Below are 17,999 nucleotides of genomic sequence, written 5' to 3' on the forward strand. Positions count from 1 at the left end.
AGATGTGATACAGGCTGGTGTACGCTTGCCTTGCGGTAAGCGCAATTATTGGGTATTTGCGGATACTGTATGGGTTGTCACTCATATTTTTTACACCATTGACTCTGGTTGGATTCATCCAAGGGCTCTTTCTTGGACTGTTTTCAGATCATTACTTCACATTTTTATTTTCTGGTACTATATATGGACACTTATTTTTATTCGCAAATATCACATATGGACACTCACGTTTGATTCATACATACATGTGTTGACCCATGTACTTTTCATAATTTAATTTTTAACAATTTTCAACATTTTTGTATTTATATATGTACTTCCTCACGGAAGTCTTGGAGATTGTTTCACGTGTTTCACTTATATTTAGCGCGGTTATTTCTTATTTATTATTGGGGTACCCCAAGGTTCAGTGTTATTTTTTTTTTTTTTTTAACATAAAAGTTTATTTAGGTTTTTACAAAACAAACAAACTATATCGGGTTAGACATTTTGCAAAGTTGCTTACACTTTAACAGATATAGAGAATTAACATCACAAGCAGCGATACATGAATCATGAATTTTGCATCAGATTACAAAAAGATGTTACAAATATATGCAATACGGCACTCATCTAAGGTAGAGGCGTGGGTGGACCCAAAGATCATCCTTGGCCTAGAGACTCCTATCTCACATTCCCCTCCAAAAAAAAGAGGGGGGGGGGAGGGAGACATAGACAAATTGATTGTTGGTATGAGGAGGTTTGTGTCAGGTATAGTGGGCACTGGCCTGTATACTTCAGTCAATAGATAAGTGTTTCACCTTCACCCATGCCCCCCAAATCATCCCAAATTTTTGGGGGCAATTTCTTCCCATGTATGTCATTTTATATAACGGCAGTGCCTTGTTAACCAAGGACTGCCAGAGCTGTCTAGTGGGTGGTTGAGGCTGATTTCATTGCAGTAGAATTGCCTTTCTAGCATATAATGTGGTGTAGAAAACAAACAGTTTTTTCCCCCATGAGACCTCCATGAAATCACAGATACCTAGCAGAAGAGGGATCGGGCTGTAGGGGACATTAATTTTCCCAATAGAATTAATATCGACCAGACCACATGGAAAAAGTCAGCATTATCAGAGCCGCATCTAGCGCATCTTGCCGACCTATCAGGGTAGATTCTAGCCAATCGTAGTGGAGAGTAGTATGCACGATGGATAAACTTCAATTGCATGAATCTATCTCTAGCCGAGATTGTAAGGGGTAAAAAATTGCTGAATTCCCTCTTCCCAGTCCTCATCCGTCAGTTCTGGGACATCCCTCTGCCAAGACTCGCATAGCTGGGAGACTCTGGAGGTGTCAAGGGATGCAAATATATTGTAGAATGTGGACAACGTTTTCCCTGTATCTGGGGATTTAAGCGTAACCTCCACAGATGACCCCTCCAGAGTCAGCGGGCCAGGGAATTGGGACCTGAAGGCATGGCGCAGCTGAAGGAACCTAAAAAACATGGAGTTCGGTAGTTCCCTATCTCTCTTCAAGGCATCAAAGGTAATTAATTGTCCCTGAGATACTATATCCCCAAGGGTCGTGACCCCATATCTAGCCCACGCAATCAGATCGGGGATGGAGCGAAAATTAGGCAAACGAGGGTTGCCCCACAGGGGGGTTGCTGGGGACCAATCTCTGGGCCCCATGAGCTGTTTTTGAACTGTATCCCATACCTTAAGGGGCGTTTTCATGGGGAGAGTCACGTGGAGATTGGACTTAGGGCCTCTATACACCAGATTCCCCAGCTCCGCGTATGAACCAATCAGTGCTGCCTCTGTAGTGCAAGCGGGATTGGTTGGGTCCTCAGAAAACCACCATTTCACCGTTACTAAGACCGCCGCCCAGTAATATTTCAGGAAACAGGGTAAGGCCAGTCCCCCCAACACCCCCCGGTAGTTGCAAAGTAGATCTAGCTATTCCAGGGACCTTCCCCTTCCAAATAAATGAGGTAATGATACTATCCAGGTGTTTAAGGAAAGTTATCGGTATTGAGACCAGGGTTTGTCGGAACAAATAGGTAAATTTGGGTAGCACCGGCATTTTAATTAAATTAACTCGACCAATGGGCGTTAGGGGTAAAGACTTCCAGGTGGTGCATCTTTGGGATAGCTGACTGACCACTGGGTTTAGGTTGAGTTTTATAAAATTTTTTAAATCACGATGGATTTCTACCCCCAAATATTTAAACTGGGGAACCCTACGAAGCTGGCCGTCAATCTGCAAGGGGACGGATCTAGAGTGAAGAGGGAATAGGACCGACTTTCCCCAGTTTATACAAATACCAGAGAATTTTCCGAAGTCATGATTACTGAGAGGGCTGCCTGCAGAGAGGCCCCATCATCCCTAAGGTACAATAGGGTGTCGTCAGCATACAACGACACCTTTTCTTGTACGGATCCCCTTATGATCCCTCGGATTTCAGGAGTAGCCCAAAGTAGGGCAGCCATGGGTTCAATCGCTAGGGCAAAAAGTCCCGGCGAAAGAGGGCACCCCTGCCTGGTACCTCTGCACAGGGGGAGTGGCGGAGATAGCACAGTGCCTGTGCGTACTCTGGCCGTCGGGGCCCTGTACACCATCCTGACCCAGAAGATAAAGACCGGACCGAACCCGAATCTGTGGAGGACCTCCCAAAGATAGCCCCACTCCACAGAGTCGAAGGCCTTCTCTGCGTCCAGAGAGGCCACAATTTCGTCCTCATCATCCTCCCTCCCCGAGGCCAGGACCGCATACAGCCTGCGGATGTTTATATCCGTGCCCTTACCTGGCATAAAACCTGACTGATCTTCATGAATAAGGGTGAGTATTACTTCGTTTAGGCGCTTGGCGAGAATTTTGGTCAGTATTTTCGCATCCGAATTAAGCAGGGATATGGGTCGATATGAGGGGCACAATTGGGGATCCATCCCTGCTTTAGGTATAACCACTATAATGGCTTGTGCCATAAACAGCGGGAGCTACCCATTCTGCAAGGTATCCGCAAGCATTGCATGCATCCTACTAGCTACCTCCCCCATATACTGTTTGTAGAATTCGGGAGGGAGACCATCCACACCTGGGGTCTTTCCCGTATATTCATGGAGCTCACCGCTCGCTGAACCTCTTCCAGAGTTATTGGGGCCTCCAGGGCCTCCCTCACCGCGGGTGTAAGGACCGGGAACGTTACCCTGTCTAGAAAGTTTGAGAGCTCTTCAGGGGAGTATTGTGTTCTAGAGGAGTATAAAGTCGAGTAATAGTCAGCAAAGCAGGCATTAATATTTACTGGGTCAGATACTAGAGTCCCATCACTTTTTTGGATGCGGGCTATGGTGGAGAACGGAGACTGCTCCTTGGCCAACCAGGCGAGAAGCTTGCCCGTTTTATCCCCTTGCTCGAATATTCTCGGTGTTTGCGCTAGATGGCATTTATTCGCTTTGGCCACTCTAAGCAACATTACCTCTCTATAGCTCTATAGGCTACCCTCATGTCTTGTGCTATAATAGGGTTAGAAGTAAGAGTAAATCGAGCCTCTAGGTCTCACGCTCTAGCTTCCGCATCCTCCAATAACTACTTATCATTTCTACGTTCCTTGGCTATGGATGACATATAACAACCTCTGATGTAAGCTTTAAAGGTGTCCCATACAGTCCCTGGTGTGGAAGAGCCGGCATTAGATAACCAAAACTGCTTAATCTCCTTGACCATCTCAATTTCTATAGTAGGATGTTCAATCCAAAATCTAGACAGTCGCCATATTCTATCCGTTAGTGGGGTGATAGTTTGCAGCATACACAGCAGCGGGGAATGGTCAGATATTCCCCTCGGAAGCATCTCAATACCTAAGATTTTGGGGAGCATGGGTAAGCTGGTGTACAGAAGGTTAATACGGGACAGTGTATTATAGGAGGAAGAATGGCAGGTGTACATGCGGTCGGATGGATGTTTCCAACGCCAAACATCCTCCAATCCCAGGGCCTGAGACCAACGAGATAGCGCCGAGTCAGTGGCAAGGTCTGGGGACAACTTATCTAGAGAGGGATTCTGAGGAATGTTAAAATCCCCCGTGATAATCACATTATCCCTAGGGAACTGAGCAATCAGAGTGATTATTTTCTGTAAAAGGGATATATTAGCTGGAGGTGGCAGATACACACCCACCAGAACCATGTTTATCGTGTCTATAACAGCGTGTATCAGCACATACCTGCCCTCTGGGTCTATAAGAATATCAAGGAGTTCAAAGTTGAGAGATCTGTGGATCAATATGCTGACCCCCCTGGCATAACTAGTGTGCGTGGCATGATAATGATGTCCCACCCATGGCCTCTTCAGACCTAATATTCTACCTCCCACTAAATGTGTCTCCTGGAGAATGCAGATATGAGGCGTACATTTTTGAAGATAATCGAAAACTAGAGAGCGCTTGATTTTGTGATTGAGCCCTCTGATGTTCCAGGACAAGATTCTTATCGGGGCCATATCACAGAAGAGCTGATATAATCAATGAAGAACCATATACCACTAGGCCCCAAGTGTAACCTACCCCTAGTCAACCCTCCACCCACCATAGGGCTCGCAAGGAACCCGCAGGAAAGGAGTAGATTGGGAGACCTCACAGTATAACCCAGTATATTGTTAGTGTAAAACCGTCTGCATTGAGATACATTCCAGTATGTAAGTGAAAAGAAAAAAAAAACCCACCACCATAACAGAACAGTACAAACAAAAAAAAAAAAAACTGAATTTCCCTCCCATCCCACCCCATACCCCATTAACTGAACTTTGAGGTGTTTGAGTACCCAAAACAAACATAAACCAACTCAAATGTAGGAGAAGTCTCCTAGGGGGGCAGTGTGTATCAATTGACAAGTCTAGGACCTGATCTCCCTACTGGAGTTCAGGGGCTCCGCTGCACACACTACCTGCAGGCCATTGCTAATATAAAAAAGTATTATTTGAAAATAGGGGGGGGGGGGGGGCAGAACCACCCCTCAGCCATTAAAAGCTACTTTCACTTAGATTGCTCTAAGGGTTCAAACTTAGTTACAAAGCAACTATCTTAACCTGTAGGAATGAAACAGGGTTAGTCAGCAGGTATTAAACTTTTATATTTATAATCAAGACCTAAGCAAGAGAAAAGGCATTCCACTCATCTTCTTCCCCCGGTCATCAGCTCTATAGGTGGAGCACAGTTCTAAGAAGGTTATTAGTGGCACATATAGTCCCGGGTCTCTGACAGCAGGGGTGTGAAAAAGGGTAAACTTCAGCCCTTACCAACCCACCATCCTTCACCTCCCTCCCACCTCAGGAGTATGAGTCAATATCTCGGGAAGTCATGGGGGGGAGATTGTAACCTTGGAGGGTTAGGCGTCACAGGGCGACCAAAAGATAGTGTGTCTTCCCCAATCCCTGAACACAGACCTACTCAGCAGAATAGTATGCCAACTGCCACAATGATATCTAGCAGTTCAGGAATATCACGACAAAAAACCTTGTCACCAGGAGGGTACAGTAAGCCACCGTCACTAATTATTCGGTTGCAGAGAATGAGCGGGTTGTGAAGATAGATACTGTGTTTCTTACTGCCAGACAGTACGAGTGAAGTAAAGGGGGGTATTTGTGCTGTTCTCCGCTGGAGAGATCAATGGTTGCGTGGCAAGGACTCAAGCCACCTGGACGCATCCTCCGGGGAAGTAAAGAATTTTGTAGTCTCACTGTCCACCACTCTAAGCTGCACGGGGAATAGCATGTTGTATTTGAGCCCCTTGGTGCGAATTTGGGCCTTGACTTGGTCGAATGTCCTGCGTTGCCTCTGCGTTTCAACCGAGTAATCAGGGAACAGCATGATCTTTGTATTTTCGGATCTCAGTTCCCCCACTTTTTTGGCTTCTCTGAGGATTACACCCCGATCTCTAAAGTTGAGCATGCAGAAAATAAAAGGTACGTGGCGGTGCTCCAGGCGGGCCTCGAACCGATGGCATTCTGTGGGCGCGTTCCACCGCAAAGTGGGTAGAGAACTGTGCCTGAGGAAGGAGGGTGCGCAGTAGTTGCTCTGTGTAGGCCTCCGGATCTCGTCCCTCAGCTCCCTCCGGAAGACCCACCAGGCGCAGGTTGTTTCTGCGGTTTCGATTCTCCTGGTCCTCAGCATGGGATTCCAGCGTTTATTTTGACTTGCAGTATACGAAGAGAGGCACCGTGCTCCCGAATCGTATCTTCAGTGTCCCCCACTCTACGTTCAGCTTATCTCTGTATTTGTCCATGTCTCGTCTTATAAGGCCCATTTCAGATTGGATCTATTCGATTTTCGTAGTAAGGGTAGTTTGGCAGCCTGTAATTGCCTGCATTAGTGCTTGGAATTTGTCCGTTCCTAGCTGAGACGACTCTTCACATGGTTCTGTATGCTTCGTCTGGGACGCCATATTGGAGCGCGTCACTGCACGTGTGTCTCGGGCCGGCGATGATGGTGTTTGGGGGGGCTGCGTTTCCTCTGTGCACCAGAGGATCTTCCTCGCATACCCGGACTCAGTCCCAGCTTATCAGCTAGGGCAGTGTATTAATACGTCCCAGGGGACCAGAGAATGATGGCTATGAAGTGTGGAGCGCCTGTCTCTCACTGCCTCAGGACGCTACACCTGTGCACCGCCGTCAGTGGCGTTTATAATGCAAGTCACCGTTCTCTGTGCCGCAGGGTGGCTTACGTAGTTAGCTGGTCACTGCAGTATGGTGGGGCAGGCAGGTTGTCATATAAGGCCCTCAAATGCAGATGCTAGAGCCCGTCTCGCAAAGGGGTTTGTAAAGCTTGAAGCGGCTGTCCTTTGCTGTCTATCAGGGCGCTCCACGTGAATAGTCAGGAGCGGCGCCCACAAGGCCAGACACCGCCAAATCTGTGCCCCAGGGTGTCTTACTCACGTGTCCGGTCCCAGGCTTAGTACGGCAAGGCAGGCAGGGTGACTGTAGAGCCCCTAGAAGAGGGGGATGGAGCCTATGGGATGCGGGGCTCCCATCCCCCAAAGGAGACTGTGAAGTGTGGCGCGCCCGTCCCGCACTGCTCACCGGGACGCTCCATGTGGACACAGCCGGCGGCGGTTGCAGAGTCTGGCGCCGCTCCCTCAGGAGTCTGTGATGTGTGGATTGCCTGTCTCTCACCGCTCCCCGGAACGCTCCACTCAGATACAGCCAGCGGCGGTTGCAGAGTCTGATGCCTCTCTCTGAGCCACCATCCCCCAGAGGATTCTGTGATGCTTAGAGCACCTGTCCCTCCCCGCTCACCGTGATGTTCCACGCGGACACAGCCAGCGGCGGCTACAGAGTCCGATGCTGCTCTCTCTGTGTCACAAAGTTCCAGCAATGTGGCCAATCGCTGACGGAGTATCGGGAGCCAGGAAGGGTGACTGTAGAGCCCTTAAACACGGATACTTGGGCCTGTCGGGTGCGGAGCTCCCTTCCCTCACGTCCCACTAGATCGCCATCTTGACCACCACCCCCCCCCCAAGGTTCAGTGTTATTAGTGGTGTACCCCAAGGTCCAGTGTTATCAATGGTGTACGCCCAAGGTTCAGTGTTATTAGTGGTGTACCCCAAAGTTCAGTGTTATTAGTGGTGTACCCCAAAGTTCAGTGTTATTATTGGGGTACCCCAAGGTTCTGTGTTACTATTGGGGTACCCCAAGGTTCAGTGTTATTAGTGGTGTACCCCAAAGTTCAGTGTTATTAGTGGTGTATCCCAGGGTCCAGTGTTATTAGTGGTGTACCCCCAAGGTTCAGTGTTATTAGTGGTGTACTCCAAGGTTCTGTGTTATTAGTGGTGTACTCCAAGGTTCAGTGTTATTAGTGGTGTACCCCAATCATTATCAACAATATAACAATATATATACATACATAAGTATCGAATTTCAACGAATACGAAATTATAGCAGATGTAACAAATGAATTTGACATGATTCGAGATTCAGTATAACGAATATCCACACTCTACAGAAATAACAAATTATCCGAAAACGAATTAACGTAACATAACGAATATAACAGAACGAAATTATGTATTTTTACGAATGGCAACAAACCGAAACTAAATTAAATTTCTGTTGTGCACAAATCTAGTGGACTCCACAGATCAGTTTTTCATTCAACCCACTAGTAAAAAAAAAAAAAAAAAAAAAAAAAAAGAATCATCTATGGGCTGCTTGGGGGGCGTGGCCAAGACAGGCATGTGAGAGGACGCATCTCCCACAGCTCCCAGCAGTGATCCGGTAACCGATCCTCCCCCAGCCCACATACCGACTTTATTTTGCCCTATGCAGCACGGGCACGATCCTGAGACCCCAGGGGATCATCCGCCGGCTCTCTGCACCAGAGGAAAGTTCCGAAAAGGACAGACTGAGATGACGGGCCTGGAGATCCAAGATGGCGCCGCGGCGTCCTCAGTGAAGCACACACCGCGCGGACAGGACAAGCTGAAAGACTCTTGGTCTAAAGCAAGTAAGACGCCAAAATTCACTGGTAAAGATGCCCCTAGAGACATGATCTACTATGCACAGAAAATGGCTGGGACATTGGGAACAGAGCAGCCATCCAGCCAGGCTGGGACACATGCTATGCAGGCAGACATCACACAGGTACTCTGGGGAGAGGAGGAGGGGGAGCAGTCAGCCCTTGCATCTGGGGAACCACAAAGCCCAGCAGACCCGGACGCTATGCAGCCTACTTTAGCTGACATACTCAGAGCTGTGAACAACTGCACAGCTTCAGTTAACACCTTGAGGGAGCAATTTGGGGGTCTGAGAGAAGATGTGTCATTACTAAGGCAAGACATGCAAAAGATACGTGAGCGCACCACGGCTGTGGAAAGCAGAGTCAGTGACATGGAAGGTCAGTTACCACCTATGACACAAGATACCAGAACAGCACTGAAATTAGCCAGGGATGCATGCGATCATGCAGAGGACTTGGAAAATCGCTTAAGGCGAAACAATGTTCGCATAGTGGGGTTGCCTGAGAAAGTGGAGGGCAGGGACCCCACTACCTATCTTGAAAACTGGCTAATGGAACTTTTTGGGAAAAATGCATTCTCCCCAATGTTTGCGGTGGAACGTGCTCACAGAGTGCCCTCACGCCCTCCTCCACCAGGGGGCCCTCCAAGATCCATTCTTGCAAGAATTTTACATTACAAGGATAGAGAAGCAGTGCTGAGACATGCTCGAGAGAAGGCAAATGTTCTCCACAATGGTGTCTGGGTATCTTTTTACCCGGACTTCTCGGCAGAAGTCCAGAGGCGCAGAGCTAAATTCACTGACGTGAAATGCAGACTGCGACTTCTGCAACTCCCATACGCTATGCTATATCCGGCGAAACTTCGGATTGTGGTGAGAGGCCAAGCACAATTCTTTGAATCTGCTAAGGACGCTTCAGTCTGGTTGGATAGAAATGAGCAGGCATTGAAACGGCAGGCTCCACAAGACGAAGACTGAAAGGACTGAACCGGCTACTTGCAGAGGGCTGGGACACTACAAAATGTTATTTTGTTCCTTTTTTCTAGATGGGCAACCAGAACATACCCTATCCTCTATTTCCAGTGTTGACAAATGTTCCTTGGCTGGGGGACTGAATATTCCTAAGCAGTGCAATGAGAGCGAATTGGATTAAAAGTTGAATTTACGAATGATCATTTTCAGTAAAAAAGAGTGATGGAATGTCGCATACGTTGCTAAAGTTGCCATGTTGGCAGAATGTGCAGTTTATAGCACAAGAAAGTTTTCTTTTTCACCACCCCCCACTGAAGCGGGGAAGATCCTAGCAATAAGAGTTACAAGCAGAACGAATGATATCTCAACAGGACACAAATTCATCAAACTTACGGCAAACCTAGCAGAACCTCGCTACAGAAGTGGATCCACTACCTTGCACAGGTGCGCACAAAGTACCGGTCAACACTACTCACCTACCAGCAGACATGGCGGACATCCCATTAGTATCCTGGAACGTTAGGGGACTACACTCCCCATTGAAGCGTACCATGATTCGCATGTGTTTGAAGAAGTACATCCCCAGAATTCTCTGCTACCAGGAGACCCACTTGACTGCGGACACTGTGAGCTTCCTGGGATACTCCTGGGTAGGAAAGGCCTATCACTCCACGCACACCTCCTATTCTAGGGGGGTGAGCGTGTTGATCCATGGCAACCTGGACTTTGAAGAAATGGCAAATGAAATTGATAGTGAAGGTTGTTATGTTTTTCTCCATTGCAGGTTGGGTACACTGACTTGTGTGCTGGCGGTGGTATATATTCCTCCGCCCTTCACGGCGGCGGTGCTTAGGTCTCTGCTGACATTTATGGAGGGCAGGCCTGACGCACCACTGTTGGTAACGGGGGACTTTAATTGTTGCTTGAATCCAGTTGAAGATAGACACCCAGGACCCGGAGCCTCTGCCCTCTCCAGGGCTACCCCCCTGGCGCGGTTGTTGCAAGAGGTGGGCTTCGTGGATGTCTGGAGACATAGGAACCCAGGAGTTAGACAATTTACATGTTTTTCCAAAACCCATGGTTGTTTGTCTAGAATTGACCTGGGGGTGTGCAGCTTAAACATGCTCCCCTTTGTTTCTGATATGATACATAGGCCCCGCAGTGTATCTGATCACTCACCAGTGGTTATACGGCTTATAATTGCCCCAATAGTTACACTACCTAAAGCCCCTTGGAAATTCAATGCTTTTTGGTTGAAACTGTTATGCTCACACGAGGGGATAGTTGGGAGCATGTGTGAGTTTCTCCGCACCCACGATCCAAATGAATCGATGATTGGGCAATGGGATGCCTTTAAGGCATATTTGAGGGGTGTGTTAATTGCTGAAATGAATAAGGTTAAACAAGACTCTTCCGCACTTAAAAATGAACTTGAAACTAGAGTACAAGAGATGGAACAATTATATGTCACGGATCCTTCTGATTCGACCAAAGAGGCATGGCAGGTGGCGCTTTCTGCATACCGTCAACTGCTGTCCTCATCGGCCGACAAGAAGAGATTCTTTGCTAAGCAGGCGTTTTTTGAGGAGGGCGAGAAAACAGGCCGCATACTGGCGAGAATCGCAAATTCATACCAGAAGTCCCCAACTATAGGTGCTATTAGGACTAAGGAGGGTAACATAGTTAACACGCCTCAAAAGGTGCTGCAGGAACTAAACACGTTTTATGAAGATTTGTATAAGCCGGGTACATCTTATACATCTGAGGAGTTAGAACAATACTTAGGACAGATAGATTTCCCTAGATTAAACAAAGATCAGAGAGGGCTCTTGGAGAATCCCCTTACAGTGGAAGAACTACAGGATGCGGTTGGATCTTTTCCTAACTGCAAAGCGCCCGGGGAAGACGGAATTCCCATAGAAATATATAAACAGTATCCTACTGAATTACTACCCCAGTTGCTTAAAGTCTTTAATAGAGCCCGGGAGGAAGGCCGCCTACCAGTATCAATGTCAAGGGCCAATATTGTTTTGTTACTCAAACCTGGTAAGGATCCAGTAGATCCGGGGGCGTATCGCCCAATTTCCCTGCTACAGAGTGACGTGAAAATATTAGCGAAAGCTCTGGCCATTAGATTAAATGGAGTTATTACTTCAATTGTCCATGGAGACCAAGCTGGTTTCATGCCCAATAAATCAACGGCAGTTAATTTGAGAAGGCTATTCCTTAATATGCAATCCAAAGCAGACAATATGGGTTCCAGGGCCTTGCTGTCACTGGATGCCACTAAGGCATTTGACAGCATAGACTGGAATTATCTGTGGTCGGTCTTGCAGAGTTTTGGATTTGGCCCCCAGTTTGTTTCTTGGGTTAGGCTCCTTTATAGTCGACCAGAGGCCGCTGTGAGGGTTTCCGGCTATCTTTCCCCAGGCTTCGTGTTGAGGAGGGGTACGAGACAGGGATGTCCCCTGTCTCCTCTTCGCGTTGGCTATTGAGCCATTGGCGATTGGGATGAGGGCAAATCGGAGCATTACAGGCTTCTGTTACGGTGACATGCAGGAAAAAATTATGTTGTACGCCGATGACACCATGCTCCTACTCGGTGACACCGGCCCCTCCATTCAGGAGGCCATGTCGACCATATCTAAATTTGGGAAGTTCTCTGGCCTGCATATAAAAATTGGTCAAAGTCTGCCCTTCTTTTATTGGATGGAGATGAATCACAGGAGGTGTGCGCCACTTGTCCCATCCCGATTACCACTATTTTCAAATACTTAGGGATCCAAATCACGTCCCAGCCCCGGGACTTTATACATTTAAATATATTTCCACTCCTACAGCGCTTCAGAGACAAAATTAAGACCTGGAACTCTCTCTTAATGTCAGTAGCAGGTAGAGTAAACCTGGTGAAGATGATTCTTATGCCACAGTTACTTTATTTTCTACATAATACCCCTATGGTTATCCCCTTAAAAATATTTCACATAGTCAATGCCATTTTCCGAACCCTTATTTGGAAAAATGGTCCCGCCCGGATCAAATTAGAACACCTACAGAGACCCAAGGACTGTGGTGGATTGGCATTGCCCAACCCATGGCTGTACTACCTGGACTCCCAACTGCAGCATCTGATTGGTACATTTGTCCCGTCACAAAACTCATCCCACAGGCTAATGATTCACACAGTGGGTAAGGGACCGATTCACATGGCTTTAGAGGCATTGGCCTTCACTAAACCACATAAAAAATACCCAACGTTTAGTCTGATTCAAAAGGTGTGGAATAAGACCAAATATCTCCAGAATGTAGATGGATATACGGAATATAGTCCCATTTGGCACAATGACACATATGGGGAACTAGCTAAATTACAATGCGGAGCTCGTTGGAAGCAGTTTGGAATCACTCATATCAAGCATATATTTAGGGAAGGTGTGTTGCGAACATTTGCTGATTTAAAAGAAGCGTATAATCTGCCAGCATCAATGCTATTCTACTATTTGCAACTTAGACACGCAGTACAGACACAGGGCCGCTCCTCGGAGTGGCACTTGTCCCCAACCCCGGTTTTCAACCTTCTGGGGGATGCTGGATCATCTAAGGGATTTATCTCCCAATGCTATGCCATCCTGTTGCAATCCGTGATGAGACACCATCCCTTGAGGGTGAGAGAGAGGTGGGAGGCAGAGGTGGGACAGCTAGACGGGGATCAGTGGGAGGAGATCTTCCAGGCAGTGAACCAATGTTCACTTAATGTGTCACAAAAACTCACCCAACTATATATACTATTGAGAACATATTATACTCCGCACAGATTACATTTAATGAACAGGCTGACGGAACCAACATGTACTAGATGTAAACGTGAGCATGGTGACCTGATACATATGCTGTGGAGATGTCCCAAGTTACACATGTATTGGGCAGGAGTGGTGCAAAATATTAACTCAATCTTTAATGTGAGTCTTCCACAGGACCCTAGAGCTTGTCTCTTAGGTGCTTTGGAGGAATACGAATGGGAAGGACACAACAGAGAAGCTGTGCATAGAGTACTTTTTCAGGCCAGAAGGCTGATTATGATTCACTGGAAGTCCGATAGGTCCCCGACTGTTAAGGAGTGGACTGAAAGTATTAACACAACTCTAAAAATGGAAAAGTTGATTTACCAACATAGAGGTAGCTTGCCAAAATTTGAAAAAATATGGGGTCCATGGTTAGATGTACCGGGATTAGCACCTATGGAACTGGTATATGACAGGTTGTTAGGAATCAATGCCGGGTGAGACATAGATAGAGGTTAACTGTGATTGAAACAAGCTTTTAGCTGTGTTATATTGAGATTGTTACTTGGCTATTGGATTATGTGTTGCATAAGAGGTACTGTGTAATCCTGTTTACAATGTTTGTAATGCTTTCTCTGCAAACTCAATAAAATCTTGTTGGATTAAAAAAAAAAAAATCTATGGGCTGCTTAAGTGCTATTACCTTCTGCTCCCCAGGCCTTATTCAGCAATGTTGTCCATCACCTTACTTGTCTTGGAAGGTTATTTTAGTATGACTCTATTTAGCAAAACTGAATGTAACAAAAACCTTTTAATCAGTCCTTACTAGGGATGAGCCATTGATGCAATCCAGAGGCATAACTAGAACCCTCAGGGTCCCAGTGCAAGAAAGCATGAAGGGCCCCCCTGGCCCCGACCGGGGGGGCCAATTCTACTGATCCAGGGACCCTTTACTCCCATCATGGGACCCTTTATCATGGTCCCCCAGCGGGTCACCTTCCTGTCATCTTGGGGTCCTCCACAACTGCAGAACACTAGAGCCCAGTTGCAAGTGAAACCTTTGCAACCCTGGTAGTTCTGCCACTGGTGTCAGTAGTTTTTTTATTTTTTTGTTTTATTTATTTATTTTTTTACTATTTTATTTTTACTTTTTCTTTACAGTTTTATTTTTTATAATTTTTTACATATTTTTTAGGACGCTCTTTGGGGGCTTGGGTGAAAAAAAAGGGGACTAAAACAGATCCCTGATATCTCGCATTTGAGACAGCGAAATGGACTGAGGACATAATCATCAGTTCCTTTCTCTGCAGCCTCAGCTGCACAGATTGAATGAACAGGAAAAACTCTGTACAGAGGCTTCCTATTCATTCATAAACTGCGGCATAGTAAACACAGTTTACTATGCCCCAGCTATGAATGAATAAAAAATAAAAAAAAATAAAAACAGTCAGTGATCAGTACCAATCACTGACATTTATTAAGACAAGAAAAAAGGCCAGTAAATAACACATTTACTGGCCCCTTCCTAGCTCTCCATCCTGACAGGTCCCCCCACAAGGGGGGCCAGGGAAGCACACAGGGGCCCAGGGCAGCAGGACAGGGATAAAGAGGCGCCATGAGCAGCATGTGGAGGAGCCAATGCCCTCCATTTCCCTCCTGTATCCGCTGAATATCAGAGGGAAGGAGAGGAGGAGAAGCGGGCATTCAGCAGCTACATGGAGGGATTGGTTCCTCTACATCAGGGGTAGGCAACCTCGGCACTCCAGCTGTGGTGCAACTACCAATCCCATCATGCCTCTGCCTCTAGGCATCATGCCTGTGACTGTCAGGGTCTTGCAATGTCTCATGGGACTTGTAGTTTCAAAACAACTGGACGGCCGAGGTTGCCTATCCCTGTTCTCACCACCTTCCTATCCAGGTGTACAGGGGGGCCACATGGAGCATGGGGCTGGGTTGTGATGGTGACTCCTATATGTTTGCCCCCAATTTAGTCCAAACCTAGGTTCAGACTGAACTTTGGCTTTTTGGGAGCTTATCATCATATATAGAAGCAATATTTCTACCACTTCTATATATGACAACTTCTCACTGTCACTGGTTGCACCCATTGCATTCCTATCAACCTTTGACATAACCAGCATGTAGGCAAGTGCAGTCTGCTGTCTCCGCTGCAGGTGGCATTTAACTGCGGCAGCATTGCAGAGGGAGAGGAAGCCATGAGGAACATGATTCCTCTATAGCGGGGGGTCAGCAACCAGTAGATCTCAAACAGGTGACTGGTAGATCACAGTCTACAAATATGTGACTCAGCGGGTTGGGTGTGTCATTGCCATCATCCCCTGAAGATTTAGAAAACAAATATATACCTCGATATGGGATTTTTAAGGCAATGTAGTAACGAAAGGTTTTTATATTTAGATAAAAATATATATTTTATTGATACATAGAAAATAGAAATAATATAACATACAAAAGAGATATTTGAAGTAATTATGCAATTAAAAAAGTCATCAGATAACATGAAAATAAACAAGGAGCTATAGCTCCTACATAGTGATACATCCTGCTACCAGATACAGTCACCACCTAGATTGATGCAATGGCATTGAGTAGCGAAATTCCAATGCATTTCAACTTTATAACATCAAACAAAGTCTTCCTCAGGGAAGGATTGCATCACGTTCTGAAGTTTCAAAAATAGCAGTGTTACAGACAATGTATATACATATCGCATGTATCTCATTAGTCGCATTTAAGCAAGCACAACTTACATTTTACATGTAGCTGCAAGAAAAACGCATTTCCAGTGCTGACAAGGGTTTTCGTCACCAGTTGCTTATGCTGTTTAATATCCTCTACAGAACGGCCGGGTATATTTGAAAGACCAGTATTTGGCAGCCATGAAGAAAAAATTGCTAAAAAGACAATATTTGAATGAATAAAAAAAGTGAATATACATTTTTCAGGGAACTATGTTCCCTGAAACTTAGTGGTTGAAGTTTTGTGTGAAATTACCTTCAGCTATTTGTATGAAGTATAGTAGAGTTCCAAATTGCCAGCAACGGTGAGCCCTGGTCCTGAAGTACCTCTCGGTTAGAAGCCAAGTGGAAAATGCTGCCATCAACCGTCCCTTGCGTCCTAATAAATGGATGTGGGCGTGGCATGGGTCTTGGGCATCTCATCACTATAGTGATGCTCTCCTGCCCATTGGCAATGCTGTATAGGGGGCGCGGTTTCGACAGAGCGGCATCCCGCCCCCTGCAAAGAATGTCCATGTGTGAAAGGTTTTGGGGGAACGTCCTGTGGCTGTTTATTACTATGGTAAAGGACGCCGTTCCATCCCCCAATCGAGGCACCACGCCTCCCCTTCCCATGTCCTATGGTGTGTGGGCGCGCGGTTAGCCGAAAAGGGAGAGGAAGGCGTCGCGTCACCCAGGCAACACAACACACTTAAGTTGTCTGCCCATGACGCGTACGGCGTCGGAGTCACATGACTCAGACGCTCAAGATGGAAAGGGGAGGTGCTGTGTAACCTAGGCAGCACGGTATTTACAATAGTTGTCGGCAGTGCATACAACGCCGAGATCCAGTGACACCAACGCCAGAGATGGCATTTATTCAAATGGAATAAATAGAAGATTAAAAATTGTCTCACAAACGGGCCAATGCCAACATAGATGAAACAAAAAAAAACAAAATTTTTTTGTGTTTAGAAAAAAACCTGGAAAAAATGGAGGTTAGGTCACTGGTTTGGTTTGGTAGATCACAGACTGGGCTTGCTGACCTGCCATTCCAGAGCATAAATTCCCCTTACTCCCAGTACAAATCTGCCCCCATGCTGAAATCCCCCCTGCCAGCACATATTTTTGTTGCCCCCCACTCCCCCTCCAAGCTTAAATTTACCCTCTCTGCAAATCCCCTCGGGATAACCACCCCCCCAAAAAAATCACCCCTCCTAGTATAAAACCTATACCCCCTCAAATGCCCCCTCCAAGCACAAATCCTCTCCCCCCCATTCCAAATCCCCCCTTCTACTCCTAACACAAATTCTCCCCCCTCCTAGCACAAATTCTCCCTGGACGCTGGCCTCTCATGGGACTCTGGTGGCCATCTAGGGTGTGGCAGAGTCTATTCAAGACCCTGGCCCCATGGTTTGGTGCACATTCTTGCAAAGTGGCAGAGTAGGGAAAGAGCACCCACCTGTCAGGGAAAGTGATAGTGGCAGGCAAAGGTTCCAGATGACTAGGGACAGGCTAGGGACTCTCAATACTGTACTGTAGCCTCCCCTTTGGGATCTAACTGGCCAGACCTCTGAAGACAGACGCTGACGGTGCATTTTTTCCCGCTGCCTCTCTGCCTTGAGCTGAACTGTTATGCCCCGTACACACGGTCGGACTTTGTTCGGACATTCCGACAACAAAATCCTCGGATTTTTTCCGACGGATGTTGGCTCAAACTTGTTTTGCCTACACACGGTCGCACAAAGTTGTCGGAATTTCCGATCGAAAACCACGCGGTGACGTCAAGCACGTACGACGAGACTAGAAAAGGCCGGTTCAGAACCAAGCGCGGCACCCTTTGGGCTCCTTTTGCTAATCTCATGTTAGTAAAAGTTTGGTGAGAGACGATTCGCGCTTTTTCAGACTCGTGGCTTTCAGATCGTTTTCTGACGTTCAGTTTGTGCTTGTGGGTTTGTATTTGCTCTTCAGTGCGTGCAGTCAGTTCGTATCGGAGTTTTCTGTGCGATCTTGTCCG

General features: G+C 46.7%; 1 protein-coding gene across 6 annotated transcripts in view; it reads right to left on the reverse strand.

Moving 5' to 3' along the window:
- LOC141123276 (cytosolic phospholipase A2 gamma-like) overlaps nt 1-17,999 on the reverse strand; it is a 268,360-nt gene that overhangs the window by 162,240 nt on the left and 88,121 nt on the right. The gene's annotated exons all lie outside the window — the stretch shown is intronic.

The sequence above is a fragment of the Aquarana catesbeiana genome, linkage group LG01, assembly GCF_042186555.1.
Source record: "Aquarana catesbeiana isolate 2022-GZ linkage group LG01, ASM4218655v1, whole genome shotgun sequence".
Taxonomy (NCBI): Eukaryota; Metazoa; Chordata; class Amphibia; order Anura; family Ranidae; genus Aquarana; species Aquarana catesbeiana.